This window comes from Macaca mulatta, chromosome 12, assembly GCF_049350105.2.
Source record: "Macaca mulatta isolate MMU2019108-1 chromosome 12, T2T-MMU8v2.0, whole genome shotgun sequence".
Lineage (NCBI taxonomy): Eukaryota > Metazoa > Chordata > Mammalia > Primates > Cercopithecidae > Macaca > Macaca mulatta.
The window spans coordinates 96,540,050-96,556,116 of NC_133417.1; the positions used below are offsets into that span (position 1 = coordinate 96,540,050).

The 16,067-nt window shown below is 41.4% G+C and overlaps 1 long non-coding RNA gene across 1 annotated transcript; it reads right to left on the reverse strand.

Annotated features, from left to right (window-relative positions):
- Nucleotides 1–9,693: 9,693 nt before the first annotated feature.
- On the reverse strand, nt 9,694–12,572 carry LOC144333575 (uncharacterized). Its single transcript, XR_013402331.1, has 3 exons — nt 12,474–12,572; nt 10,829–12,337; nt 9,694–9,910 (listed from the first exon to the last, which is right to left on the reverse strand). It is a non-coding gene; the product is annotated as an uncharacterized LOC144333575 (long non-coding RNA).
- Nucleotides 12,573–16,067: the final 3,495 nt, after the last annotated feature.

Here is a 16,067-nt window from a genome sequence, read left to right on the forward strand (position 1 = left end):
GGGGGATGGGAATGTAACACTGGTTGGAGGTGGAGGTAGGCATGGCCGTAAGTCAGTGGTAGGGCTGCTATGTTTGGTTGTGCAGTTGTGAAACTATAGGGTCATCATAGATTTATATTTATTATTACAATTATGCTGAATGTCTCCTGTTTACTCCTCCTGATCCGCTTCTACACTTTTCTGCCCTTCTTTGTTTCTCAAGAAGTTGCCCTTGTATGAACTGTCTCCATGGGCTGTCTTGCTCTCTGACTTCTGGTTGGATTCAGAGAAGATCAGAGGGCAAAAAAAATTTGAAGTGGGAGTATTTCTCCCCCTAATTTTCTCCTTGCTGGGTCACCATGGTTTGGCCACATCCCTCTACTTAACGTCATAGTTCTTGTCAAATAGTCCTTTTCTTAGAGTTACCTTTCTCTGGATTGTGGTGACTGTGCCCTGACCTTGAACCTTAATCCCTAGTGGGTGATAATGGTTTCCAACTGTTACAAGTCCTGAGGTACTATACTCCCCATTATTTCTTTCTCTAAATCCTGCCCATAGCTTTGTAAGTAGTTCTTTTATTAAACAGTCCTTAAGTTACCCAATTTGAACACACCATCTGTTTCCTGATGAGACCCTGGCTGATAGCAACAATTCTGCTGCAGATGGCAGTCAAATATCTTGAGGACAAGGTGCCTTTTTCTGCTTCGCACTTGAACTAGCCATCCTGGGAGTGGTAGAGGGAGGTTGTAGAATAGTGGTGGTGATGGTTGGGGATGGTAGAGCTAATAAAATGATTTTGAATGCCAGAATAAGACTAAGATGTACAATAGGTAAGACAGATTGATGCACATGTGGACAACACTCTTTGAGAAAGATTATTCTGGCAGCTTTGTGAAAAACAGACTGGGTTAAGGATGGCTTACGAAAAAAGGCCAACTGGGAAACTGTTGCTGTATCCTTAGAACAAAGAGTAAGGGCCTAGATTAGCAAAGGAGCCCTAGGAGAGAAAGGAAGTATTGGAAAGACTCAGTGCAAGGAAGAAGCAGAACTTCCTGGCAACTTATTTTGGGAATAGCAGGAAAGGCAAAGAACAAGAATAACACATTATGATAGTACATGTTGCCAAACTAGAGAGTGGAGGAAGATGATAGAAATACTACTAATGAGGGTAATTAATTGCAGCTTAGATTTATCAAATGTTTCCTGAATTATGACATCAGGGTTCTAAGAGCTTCACAAATATTAACTCACTTAATCTTCCCTTTGATTTTGTGAAGTAGATCTCAACATTTTACCAATAAGGAAACAGGCAAAAAAAGCTCCAGTTACTTATCTAGAGTCACCTGTGATGTAAGTTAGTGAGTAATTGAGCTAAGATTCACTCCCCAGAGCCTGAATCCTTCTGCCCTCAAGATAAAAAAGAAATGGCTCAAGGGCCAGGGAACAGTTGCCCCCAAATCAACTGTCCAAATTTATCTTTACCTCAAGTGCCCACCACATGACCATAATTAACTTCTTGCTATTTCCACACTTACTACATCCTTTTCCATCTCTTATTGAAATGGCCTCAGCTTGCTTGCCCACCTTGTAGTGATAATAATAGCTAGCATTTATTGAGCATTAATTATGGGCTGTCACAGTTTTCTGTGCTTGATGTGTATGCACTGATTAATCTTCATGACAACATTATGAGATGGGTATTACTAGTAGTAATAGTAGTATTCTCATCCATTAGAAAGCAAGCTACAGGAAAAAGGAATTTTTATCTGTTTTATTCACCATAATGCTGTGTGGTATATTGTAATGGTCAGCAAAGATTTTTCAAATGAATGAACTTCACAGATAAAGAAACTGAGGCACAGTTGGCCTAAAATGATGCAACTAGTAAAGAGTAGGGCCCTGCTTGGTCCCAGACTCTGGCTTCATAGCCTGTGTAGTATCACTAACTCACACCAACTCAGTCCTTAACACCAGCACAAAGGTCACCTCTCCTGGGAAATTGGAAGGAAAATGGATACTCTGAGAAAACCTTCCCACTCCTCTCCATTTCCCTTGGGACGTCTTAGATGAAGACATCTTTAACATCTTGCTGTGTATTTAAATTCCATACAGCATCCTTGTGGTCTTCCTCACTTCTCTTTCGCCCTCACTCTCATTCTTTTTGGTGCTTCTATCCTCTCAGGCACTAATTTTGGATTCCCAGGATCATGCTCCCACCCTCAGCCTTGCCCTTTATCTCCCTTGGCCAAATTTTAGTAATAACACTGTCCATGCAGCCACTTCCCTCCATTCCCCGGGGCCCATTGTGCTTGCTCCGCAGAAGATACCACTTGGGTTTCCATTTCTATCCAATCCCCAAAGCTCTTTTTATAGTCTGCAAATTGTGTTGCTTCTTCTCAGGCTTTGAAATTAGGGAGTGTAGGCTGACCTGGTTGTAGTACTTTGAAAGTAGGGCTGGCACCACCGCCTTCCTGATTTATCATGTGGTAGCAGCAGGGAGGGGACTATCAGTGAATATCTATTAGACATCTAGTAGTCCAGCAAGGAGCTAAGGTGAGCATACCTGTGGGGATGAAGGACTGCCCTTAGAGGTTTGCTGATATTGCAAAGCCTTGCTTTGAACCCATACCTTAACATTTAGCAAAGGGAAAATGCCAAAAGGACAAGTAGCTTCAGCAGACTTCCCAGATAAAAGCAGATTGTATCAATGACTGTATTCTGTTCAGCACTGCATTCACTAGACTTAACATCTCATGAGGAGCTGTGGATCCAACAACTGATAATAATAGCTAAAATCAAAAATCTAGGTGTTTCCAATTGGAGAATTAGGAATTCATTTCTAGAGCCATGAGCTTATGAGGAAATATTATTTGATATTTCATAAACCACATATACTACTTTCTCTTTGGGAAGAAGCCAGTTCCTAGGAAGCCAGGTATGGAAGGCAAATTGCCTTTCAAGGTCTCGTGTCAATTCCTGGCTTTAATGGGCTTGTGACTCATAACCACAGAGAATTCAGTCTAGGCCCAGGCAGCAGCTTGGAGCTGGGAATGGAGGTTATTACTGCAGATGACTGAACAGCATCCAGCTGAGGTAGCAGAATCTGGTGCTGCTAATGAGAAAAGATGACTATGCCTTTTCTTTTCCACATACCAGAGGTTTTCTTTGGTGGAGTTTCATTTTCTGCATGAAATGGCAGACTCGCCTCCCCAGACATAAAGTTGCCACAGATGTAGAATTATGTAATGTTCAAACTAGAAAGTTCCCTAGAAATCATCTCCTCCATCTTCTCAACTTGTACATAGGGAAACTGAGGCAGAGAGACCAGGTAACACCTGATTTTACATAATTTGCCAATTAAGGCCTGGACTGTGTTTCTGAGTCCAGCGTTTTTGCCATGGAAGCCATAAGGGTGTCTCCATGGGCCTTCTGGTAGTCTGACGTAGAGTAATTGGAGAGGACAGAATATTCTTTTGTGAATGACACTGTATTCACACTCCTTTTGAGGTTTGCCGCATTCTGATAACCATAGCTATTGGGAAAGACAATGTCTTCATGGCATTTTGGATAAAAACAGGAGATCAAAGACCAGTGAGCTGAGGAGCCTGTGGAGCTGTACAGAGCTTAGGCTTGACTGGTCATGCTGGCCAGAGGGGCTCCACACATATTTCATGTTTTCAGTCTGCCAAGTACTCTGTGTGGAAGATTGTGCTGTCAAAGTATCTAAGCTGGGGACTGTTTTCCAAAGTCCTCTTCCGTGAGGGAGTCAGGTTAGAGATGGTCAGAATGGAATTTGCATGAGATTTGAAAGGCAGAAGAGAGCCAGTGGCTATTACTTTCTGAAAATCTTTTCAGGGTCATATGTGGTGACAGACAAAACTTGTCCAAATTCCGCTCTGCGTCCAGTTCTTCCAGACTCCTGGCCCTGCTGAACAATAGCAGCTCCAAGCCTGCCACTAGATACTGGCCTGTACCACTAGATACTGTAAGCCAGCATCTAGTGGCAGACTGGGAGCTGCTGATACAGTGATTTTAGACCTCACCATGAATCCCCGCTTCACCGTCCTACTTTAGTCACTGGAATGTGACTAACTCCTCCTTGTGACTGGTTCGTGACTCCCTCATTCTCCAACTCGCCCTTACACACCGGTACTTGCTCAGTTCCTCTCACAGGTGTGAAAGGCCTAATTCCTTTAAGAAGTCCTTTATCCTACAGCACTTTGGTGTAGTGACTCTGCTCCCCTAAGTGACCCCTGATGATTCATGCTGGATCTCCAGGAATAGCGAGCCCGGGGCAGCCCAATTCACTTGCCTCTCCCTGAATTTGGCAATTCATACGAAACCGATGTGTCAAAGGAGGAACGAGGAAGTGTTCTCTCTATGTGCAGGCAATATGTGTTGTCAGCACCTCCCTGCAAGATTCCTCAGGTGAACAAAGAATGTTTCCGACTCTGACAGCAAAAGGGCTGGGGAAAACCTGAGAGCGGTGTATTCTAGCGGGCCTGCCCACCAGGACAATGCTTCTGTCATCCCAAACCTTTCCTAAGCCTTTGCAATGGCCCTCCATCCGAAGTCCTCTCCCACTCCTCACCTCCCACAAAAGAACTGAACTGTACCATAAGATTTTTGGCACCTTTTTGTCTAATTGATCTGCAGAGCTGAAGACTGGCTTCCTTAATCTATTTTGACGGTTCCTATTTCCAGTCCCTTCTGGGACCAGATTAGTTGTGAAAATCAATCTTGAAAGGATTATGATTAACTGCACTTTTTTAACCCCTATAAAATATATGATTTGTAGCTTCTCACATTATTTTCCACCCCACACCCCCACACACATCATTTAAAAACATGAACTGACAGTGGTAAAAAGTTAGAATATCATTTGAATGAACTTCCCAATGCCCAAGGGAAAAAAGCCCCCAGATTCGGCTGAACTCTAAGTGGTTGAGGAAGGATACAACTACATCTGACAGTTGGAACATCACTTTTTGCTTTTTAAATAAAAATTTCCCTCTTTCCTTCTTTTTGGGCAATGCAAATTTTCCTTTTAAATTGTGCATTGATTTTTATGTTTTTGAATAGCGAAGTCAGCAATTCCCAAGAACCCTGATATGACATGCAGGCTGTTAAACAGATGTTATAGCAAGAAAAAATTCTCTGGTCAAATAAAGTGTGGGAAATACTGGCTTTGTTTGAGAAAGTGTTACAGAGTGCCCCCTTGTCTCAGGAGCTTTGCAGGGCACTGAACAAAATATAGCTAGTCCCAGTCCACATGAGGCTCACAGTCTACTAGAACACAGCTAAACAAGCTTCCTTACTGCAAGATTCCTGAGAGTATCTAATATACTGATGTGAATTGTAAATACCAAGGGGAAATGCTGTGCCACATTTTCCAAACTGATTTATTTGTCAAGCTGCTTCTCTCTTTTTTCAAGCTTACAAGTAGAACAAGTTATTCTTAGGGTATCTGTTTATGAAAAGTTGACCTAAATCAAATAAAATCCTGAACCTAACTAATTTATAAGAAAGCATTTCTAAAGAGCAGCGTTAGAACTCTTGTCTGAGTTGAATCTTACATCATTTAAAAAAATACAATCAAAGACGTCATTCATTTTACATAAAATGAGCTAAGAGCAGTGACGTATTTGTTAGCAATCTATGCAATTAGCAATCTATGCAAAGATGGATTTTTATATTCTTTTAACTAAGTAGGACAAATGCTTAATGTACCTGCTGTAGTGCTGATAATTCGCAAAGCTGTAAAACAATGAGATAATTCTTGAATTAGGGCTATGTTTATGCTTCTATATTCTATCATGAAAGGTTGATTAATTACAACTTGATAGTATGCAGTAGAGGAACATCTGAGTTTCTGGATTGTTTTTTGGGAATAATAATCCAAGTGTTTGCCTATGTCTATTAAAGGATTATCATCTCTGGTAGCTTTGAAAAGAAGGGGAGCTTGTCCCATTTCTACCCCAGGGTCAGTCCAAACCTGCCCACTTCTCTGGTGTCGCCTGGGTTTGCCTCTTACTCATACCCCCACTCACCTGAGTCCTGGGACCCCCGTAGATTCCGGTATCCTTCCTGAATAGCATGCAGCTATTATTGCCATCCTCAGCAGAGTGGCAATACAGGAAAGGCTGCCATGTTCAATTTCATTCAGATCCTTAGGCTAGGCATGATGGCTCACGCCTGTAATCCCAGCACTTTGGGAGGCCGAGGCGGGCAGATCAACTGAGGTCAGGAGTTGAAGAGCAGCCTGACCAACATGGCAAAACCCCGTCTCTACTAAAAATACAAAAAAATTAGCCGGGCGAGGTGGTGGGCGCCTGCGGTCCCAGGTACTCAGGAGGCTGAGGCAGGAGAATTGCTTGAACCCAGGAGGTACAGGTTGCAGTGAGCTGAGATTGCACCATTGCACTCCAGCCTGGGCAACAGAGCAAGACTCTGTCTCAAACAAAAACAAACAAACAAAAAAAAAGCAATTCATTCAGATCCTGGATTTTCCACTATGATCTCTGGGGTAAAAGCCACTTTCTAATTTTTTTTTTTTTTAAAGGATTAGGGTAACCAGGGATGGAAATGAAATTTAGTTATTATTCTCTTAAAATTTCTTAGTCATTTCTTTATGGAGAACATCTAATCTCCTCAAAGTCCCGGATTACCTGTGTCATCATTGTCCTCTTCCTCCTCTTCTTTTTCTTCCTCTCTCTCTCTGTCTCTTCCTCTCTCTCTCTCTCTCTCTGTCCCTCTCCCACTCTTTCTTTTTAAAGTCAGGTATATTGAAGAGTAATTTATATATGGTTAAAATTCACTTTTTAGTGTACAGCAGCTTTATGAATTTTGACAAATGCTCCATTTGAATAACCATCACTGCAATCAAGACATAGAATGTTTCTGTCACCGTTCCTGCCGCCCCCCTCAAATTCCCTTGTGCTCCTTTCTAGCAGCCCTTATCTTATCCTCAGCCCTTGGCCACCCCGATCTGTTTTCCATCCCTACTATTTGCCCTTTTGAGAATTTAATAAAAACATTATTTTTAACTCATAAAGAAGGAGTTAACAAGGAATCATATATTACATAGCTTTATTTCCTAAGCATAATGAATTTGAGACTCCTGTTGTGTTGCCCGCATTGGTGGTTTGTTCATTCTTTTTCTTTTTTTTTTCTTTGAGACAGAGTCTTGCTCTGTGGCCCAGGCTGGAGTGCAGTGGCGTGATCTCGGCTCACTGCAAGCTCCACCTCCCGGGTTCACGCCATTCTCCTGCCTCAGCCTCCCGAGCAGCTGGGACTGTAGGCACCCGCCACCACGCCCGGCTAATTTTTTGTATTTTTTTAGTAGAGATGGGGTTTCACCGTGTTAGCCAGGATGGTCTCAATCTCCTGACCTTGTGATCCACCTGCCTCAGCCTCCCAAAGTGCTGGGATTACAGGCATGAGCCAATGCGCCCAGCCGCTGGTTTGTTCATTCTTATTGCTGAATAGTATTTTATTGTAGGACTATACCACAGTTGTTTTTAAAAAATCCATATGCTAGTTCAAAGACACTTGAGCTGTTTTTTATTTTTGGTATTTATGAGTACAACCACTATAAACATATGCATACTAATTTTTGTGTGAACGTAAGTCTTCATTTCTCTTGGGTAAATAACTAGGAATGAAATTGCGGAAATATGAGGTAAGTGTATGTTTAACTTTATAAGAAACTGACAAATGATTTTTAAAGTGGCGATACCACATTGCATTCCCACCAATCATGTATGAAATTTTCAGTTGATCCACATCCTCATCAGTATTTGACATTGTCGGGTTTTTAAAAAGCAATTCTAAAGACTGTGTAGTAGGGGCTGGCCATGGTGGCTCACACCTGTAATCCCAGCATTTTTAGGCTGAGGCAGGAGGATTGCTTGAGGCCAGGAGTTTGAGACCAGCCTGGGAAACAAACATAACAAGAACCTCTCTCTCTCTCTCTCTCTCTCTCTCTCTATATATATATATATATATATATAAATCGTACACACATATATATGTATATACACACATAGACACACACATATAAAACAAGAATACATAGTGATATCTCATTGAGGTTTTCATTTGCCTTTAAATTGTCTTACCCTACTGACTAATAGTGTTGCATATCTTTTCATGTGCTTATATGCCACCCATATATCTTTGGTGAAGTATTTAAAATAAATACTTAAGTATTAAAATAAATTGGGTGCTTTGTTTTCTTATTATTGAGGTTTGAAGATTTTTTGTAAATTCTACGTATAAACATTTCATCAGACATGTATTTTATAGCTATTTTTCCCAGTCCATGCCTCATTCTTTCTTTATGAAATTACTATGGTCAATTACAATCAATTGACCATGTGTATGTGGCTCTATTTCTGGACTCTCTCTTCTGTTCCAATATTCTCTCCTTTTACTAATATAACATAGTTTAGATTAATGTTGTTTTATAGGAAGTCTTAAAAATCAAGTAATGTAAGACCTTACAACTTTGTCCTTTTTCAAAATTGTTTTGGCTATTCTACTTTCTTGGCTTTTCCATATACATTTTAGTATCAACTTGTCTGTTTCTGTAAAATATCCTGTTGTGATTTTGATTTAAGTTGAATCATTAGATTAATTTGTGGAGAATTAGTAGCAACATTGAGTCTTTGAATCTATGAGCACAGCAAATCTCTCCATTTACTTAAGTATTCTTTGGTTACTTTCACCAATGATTTTTAGTTTTCAGTATGCAAATATTCCATATATTTTATTAGATTTATGGCTAAGTATTTCATGTTTTTAATACTACTATGCATGGTACATTTAAAAAATTCAACTTCTAATTGTTTACTATTATTATATAGAAATAAATCTGATTTTTCTGTATTGACTTTGTGTCCTAAAACTTTGTTACACTAATTCATTATTTTTTTCCAACTTCCATCCATGCTTGAATCCCTGAATTAGCATTCTGTCAGAGCTATTCATTGATGGCCAGTTTTTTGTTTTGGTGACTGACAGTATTTGAATTTCTTTTCATAGTTATTTTAAATTTCCTGTCTGATATTGTGTGCCTGGTTTTGTTAATTATTTTATCTCATGGTTTGTTTTCTCTTGTAACTTTTTTTTTGAATTTTGGATATGACATATAGAATGGGAAAGGCTGAGTTAAATGGAATTTATGCCTAAAAATGAGCATGCCTCGTCAACTGGTAGGCCATTCACGTGGGGAGTTGAATCAATCTAAGAGTTTGAGCTGGGTTGGGTTTTATTGTTGCTGTGATTACCTTAGTGTACCACCAACTTTAAATTCCTTTAGTATTATCTTGTGTTTAGGGTAGAGACTGGGTGGCTGGAGATGAAATGGGAGAGTTCCCTGATCCCCTCGCAGGATGTGTGACAGGGATGTGGCTCGCTCATCTGTTTAGTCACCATGCACTCAAGCCCCTTATGGGATGGGGAGCATACAGACAGGCAGGTGCACAAGCTGGGGTGAGTGCTTTTGGAGCTCCGACCCCATGGTAGCATCTAAGGGTGGGTGCTTGTGGTTCCCAAAGCCCCACTGGGTGTGTTACAATGCTCTTTTAGCTCTGCCATCTGCAGACAGCCTAAGTGTTAACCAGCTCAGTGGTCTCTTGGTACCCAGGTTCTTGTCCAGCATCCAGGAAGAATCAGGTCACACAGGCAAATTGAAGGATGGTAAATGTGAGGGATTTTATTGCTGGATGGAGGTGGCTCACTGCAGGATGGATGGGGAGTTGGAAAGGAGATAGAATGGGAAGATGATCTTCCCCTGGAGTTCAGTTGTCTTGCAGCTGATCTCCTCTCCTCTCAACAATCCCCATCTGAACTCCTCTCAACATTCAGGTGCTCCTTTTCTTCTCTTCTTCTGTGCTGTGCTGCCCTTTTGCTTGTCTGCTCATGGAACCTGGGGTTTGGGGTTTATATGGGTACAAGATAGGGGGACGTGGTGGGCCAAAAGGCACATTTGGGCATGAAAGCAGAAATACCTATTCCCATTTAGGGCTGCAGGTTTCCAGGCTTGAGGGTGGGGCCTTTGCCAGGGAACCACCCTCTTCTACCCATTATTTCCCTGTCTCTTGTCTTTATTAGAGAGATTTTCTCAATGCTCTTTTTCTACCTTCAGCTTATATCTTCTTCATATATCTACACCTCAGCGTGGATCTCTCTTCATACCCTGTCTTTGCCACATCAGCAAATGGCTATGCTTACTACTCAGTGCTTGTTAGCCTGATGGTGGAGGGGAGCAGGGAGTGGTCCTATATTGCCTTCATCCAACTGCAGTCTTAGGTAAAACCTGTTTCACTGGATCTTGGGAGTCAAAAAGGTTTTTCATGCTCCTGCCTCTTTACCACCAGCAGCCAAACTGCCTTGCATTTTTTAAGAGAATTATGAGGGGGAAAATTTCCTGCCACTTCCCCAGTGATAGAAGTCCTCTAATGGCCTAGGATCCGAATGCTATATTGAGGGTGTCTCTTACCTTCTGCTACCCCAGTGGGTTTCATCTGCATCTTGGGATTGACTGGGCTACTCCCACTCACCTAGCAACTTAAGGCTTTCTTTCCGTAGGGGCGATGGCTCCAGACAGGGTTTGTGGATTTTCCCACTGTGGCCACCACTCCTCTCCTCTAGACATCCACCACAAAATGAGATTTGCTAGGTCTCCCACCCTGCCCCCAACCTTTCTCTGAGTGCCTGGTGTGAGGTGGAGGTTTGTGGAGAGGAGCCTGTGTGGGGCTACAATCTTACCGTGAGTCAGTGGAATTCCTATTCCTGGGAATTGTCAGAATTGGCATTTAGCAGGTTATTAAACACTTTAGCTTACCTGTGTGGATGGCAACCAGTTCCTTTTCCTTGCTGTGTCTTGAGCCAATGCTTGCATCCCATCTTCTTGAAGGGCCTGTTTTTCCTTACATTTTAGGTTAATTGGTTTCCCTATGCTCTCAACGAGGTTCAAGAAAATTATTATTTTGTTGCTTTTGCACTTGTTTCTTGTTGATATGCAGTGATGCTCTTCCCAGCTTTCTATAAACTAGATAGAAGTGCCTTATTCTTTCTCTCTTTGTAACCTACACACATCTTTCACTTCTTACTTCAAGCTATTGACAGAAATGCAAGTCCTTCTGATTCCATTAGGCAGAAAATTTCAGCTCTCTTTCTGTTTCATTCTCACACATTCCAGGCCATCCATGGTTAGGTGTCCTCACTTTTCTTTTTTTTTTTTTTTTTTTTGGAGACGGAGTCTCGCTCTGTCGCCCAGGCTGGAGTGCAGTGGCGCGATCTCGGCTCACTGCAAGCTCCGCCTCCCGGGTTCACGCCATTCTCCTGCCTCAGCCTCCCAAGTAGCTGGGACTACAGACGCCCGCCACCTCGCCCGGCTAGTTTTTTGTATTTTTTAGTAGAGACGGGGTTTCACCGTGTTAGCCAGGATGGTCTCGATCTCCTGACCTCATGATCCGCCCGTCTCGGCCTCCCAAAGTGCTGGGATTACAGGCTTGAGCCACCGTGCCCGGCCGTGTCCTCACTTTTTTTAACCAAAAAGCAAAACAGAATAAAACAAGAGAATAAACAAGAGCAAGACAGAATAAAACAAGAGCACATGAAGGAGTAAAGAACCACGTACAACTTACAACAGTTTGTGTTCAACTGAAAGTGTAAGAAAATACACTAACTCTTTACTAAATCACTATGACACTGAGTATCTTGTTGTAAGAAATCTGGAGGAAATGAGTCCCAGGGTTAATTTGAAGACTTAATGAATGATGTCCTCAATGGCACTATCTTGGAGTCACATTTCTTAGCTGCAGACATTCAGATCCACTCTAGTTAATTTAAGAAGGAAAGGCCTATTAAAGCATAGTAAATAGTTCATAGAGTTTCTTGGAAAGCCAGGAAACAGTCTTTTTAACCAGGAACAATGCAATTAGGGCAACGGCCTCTAGAGGACAATGCGCAATGAAACCACAGGGCCATTATTGATGAAGTGCGCCTATGATTACCACCTACCTTGCAGCAGCTATAATTCCAGAGCCCCACCTGAGCTGATTCCTGAGAACCAGATGCTTTCACCCCCGTGGATGCCAGGATATCAGCCATAGTGATCACATACACAATCCAAATCTAACACCATTAAATCTACTTGATAAAACCAAGGTCACATGCCTCTAGCCCGGCTGCAATAGAATTTTTGATATGTAACTTTTAGAGTTTTGAAAGTGGGGCCACATGCTTACCTCAGGACCAGTTACTGGCAAAGGTTGTGATTCGTTCTTAAGGGCTGATATTTTCTGTCCATCAAAACTGAAATTTCCTGTCTGGTTGCGGTGGATCATGCCTGTAATGCCAGCATTTTGGGATGCAGAGGAGAGCAGATCACTTGAGGCCAGGAGTTTGAGACCAGCTGGCCAACATGGCAAAATCCCATGTCTGCTAAAAATACAAATATGTTAGCTAGGTGTAGTGGCGCATACCTGTAGTCCCAGCTACTTGGGAGGCTGAGGCACGAGAATTGCTTGAACCCGGGAGGTGGATGTTGCAGTGAGCCGAGATCATGCCACTGCACTCCAGTCTGGGTGACAGAGTGAGACTTAAAAAAAAAAAAAAAAAAAAAACAAACCTGAAATTTTCTTAGTAAGAAAGGGATGAAGAGGAAGGTTATTGGATATGCAAACACTGTTTGTTAAATTCAAATAACTGGGTGCTAACAATGCCAGACACTGTTCTAGTTGTTTGGAATACATCAGTAAACAAAATGAAAATTATTCTTGCCCTGAAGGAGCTTATATTACAGTTGTGTGTGTGTCGGGGTGGGCGACAGACATTATTGATGAAGTATATGATATTGATAACATGTCATGCTAGAATGTGATAAATGATTTGGAAAAGAGAAATATTAGAGCAGGGGATTGGAAGTATAGGGGTTGGAGATGGAGGAAGAATCAAGCTATGAAGCAGGTATTCAGGAAGGACTTCTTGAAACGTGAGATCTCAGCGAAGGCTTGAAGGAGGAAAGGAAGAGAGCCGCATGACTATGTGAGGAGCAGCTCTCTGGGCTCTCTTGAAGGCCCTATGGGAGGAGTGCTGTGGCATATGAAAGGGACAAGAAGGAGGTCATTGTAGCTAGAGAGAAGCAAATGAGGGGAGAGTGATAGGAGATGAGCTCAGGGAAGGAGTGAGGAGCAGGATTAAGTGGGGCCTGAGGCTCTTTGAAGGACCCTAGTTTTTAAACTGAATGCAATGGAGAGTCACTGCAGGCTTTTGAGCAGAAGAGGAACATGATCTGAATGTTAAGAGGATCACTCTGACTGCTGTGTTGCCAATAGATGGTTGGAGGCAAGGGAAGAAACAGGGGCACCTATTAGGAAATGAATACAGAGACAAAGATGATAGGATCAGGGAGAGAAAGTGGAGGGTGGCGAGCTGTGGTTGAGTTTTGCATGTGTTGTTAAGGCAGAGCCAGCAGATCTGCTGAGGGGAGGGATGTGAGCTGGGAAGGAAAGAGCACAGGTTTTTGTTGTGAGCAACTGAAAGGGTGGGGCTGTCAACAACTGTCATTGGCTGGGATGGGAAAGCTGTGACTGGAACAGATTTGGGGGAGATGGTGACTGCATTCAATTTTGGAGAGGCGAGCTAAGAGGTATCTTATAGGCTGTTGGGTATGCTTACTATTTGGGTGAAAAGTATGGGTTACAGATATAAATGATCTAGAAACAGTAGCAGTTGGTGCCAACTTTTCTTTTAAATGAGAGGAGCAGTTTTTGTTTTTGTTTTTGTTTTTGTTTCTGCCTGGTACAAGGCCTCCAAACTAAGAAAATCATTTGATACTTTCCAAAAGCAACTGTACTTTCAGACATTGAAATTGATTTGTATTTTGAGAGATCTAATCAAGATAAAGGAACTAAATTATAACAAAGAATTGTTAACAGCACTAAAGATCCTTCATATATTTGTTCTTTATTCTTTTGTCTTCCATCTGAGTTTCGAGGGGAGGCAGGATGTTGTAGTGTTAAGGGTGTGAGCTCTGGCATGAGACAGAGCAGGGTTAGAGTCCAGGTTCCACCGTGTAATAAGTGTGTGGCCTGGGCAAATTATTTAACTTCTATGAACTTCAAGGTCGGGAGTATTTATAGCACCTACTGTCATTAATGTTTTTTAAATAATATTTTTACTTAGCACCTATCAGTATGCCTGGCAATTCATTCATTCAGTAGATAATGATGCCTACCTATCATGTGCCAGGCACTGTGCTAGGTAATGAACATACAACTATAAATAACACAGACTATCCTTGGCCTTCTGGACATAACTGTTCAGGAAGCAAGCAATTTTTCAAAGAAGAAACTGGAATGTCCAGTAAGCTTGTGAGAACCTGCTCACTCTCACTGATGTTTGTGGTAGGGTGGATGCAAATTAAACTCACAGTGAGATATCACTTCACATCCATTAGCATGGGAAAAAAAGTAACAATTCCAAAGTTTGTTGAGGGCAATGGTGGAAACAAGAGATCTTTTTCAGTGAAGGTAGGAATTCAAATAGTGCAACCACTTCAGAGATCAACTTGACAATATTAGTGAAGTGGAAAACACATGTCCTCTACCACCCAAAATTTCCACTGCAGGACTGTGCACCAGAGAAACTCTTACACATGCACTCAGGGTGACATTCACAGGGTATTCACTGCAGCACTTGTAGTGCTAGCAAAAAAGTGGAAGCAACCTAAATGTCCATCAGTGGGGGATTCGAACAACAGAATAATATTCAGAGGTTAAAAATGAATGGACTACATAGGTCAATGTGGAACGATTTCCAAAAATACAACAAAAAGTAAGTGGAAGATATATTATTATTTGTCTGATTAAAACATCCCACAAAATAGTGTATTATTATACAGTAAAACGTTAAAATATACAAGGAAAGGAGGAAAAAGATGAATGCAACTGGAACGAGGAGGGAAGGTTTAGCTGCACCCGTGATGATTTATTTCTTAAAAAAAAGAAACAAACATGACAAAATGTGCCTATTAAATCCAAGGACTTACACAAGTAGCTGATATTTTATGTATTTTTCTGTATGATTAAAATATTTCATAATCAAACATTAAAAAATTCTTTTTTCTGTGGCAAAATATACATAATATGAAAGTTACCATTTTAACCATTTTAAGTGTGCAGTTCGGTAGTATTAAAGCACATTCACATTGTTGTATGCTATCAATATAATCCATCTCCAGAACTTCTTTCATCTTCCTAAACTAAATCTCTGCATCCATTAAACACTATTTCCCTGATATGGTTTGGCTCTGTGTCCCCACCCAACTCTCATCTTGTAGCTCCCATAATTCTAAAGTGTTGTGGGAGGGACCCAGTGGGAGATAATTAAATCACAAGGGTGGCTCTTCCTTGTGATATTCTCATGATAGTGAGTGAGTCTCACAAGATCTGATGGTTTTTAAAAGCAGAAGCTTCCCTGCACAAGCTCTCTTTGCCTGCTGCCTCCATGTAAGATGTGATGTGCTCCTCCTTGCCTTCCACCATGATTGTGAGGCTTCCCTAGCCACGTGGAACTGTAAGTCCAATAAACCTCTTTCTTTTGTAAATTGTGCAGTCTCAGTTATATCTTTATCAGCAGTGTGAAAACGGACTAATACGTTCCCCATTCCTCCCTCTTTCTAGACCCTGACAACAACCATTCTACTTTGTGTCTGTATGAATTCAACTACTCTGCATATCTCGAATAAGTGGAATCATACTATATTTGTCCTTTTGTGACCGTTTTATTCACTTAGCATAATATCCTCAAGGTTCATCCACGTTGTATCATGTGTTAGAATTTCTTTCCTTCTTAAGGATGAATAATGTAGCATTGAATGTATATGCATAAACAGATTTTGTTTATCCATTTATCTGTTGACAGACACTTGCACTGCTTCTTCCTTTTGGGTGACATAATTTCACATTTTGGGTGGCAAAATTAAAAAATTCAAATAAAAATAAAGTAAAATGACAGGAAAGTTCTAGAGGCAAAAATAAAATGTGTGTCACATACGTGAGTGTGGTGTGTTGTGT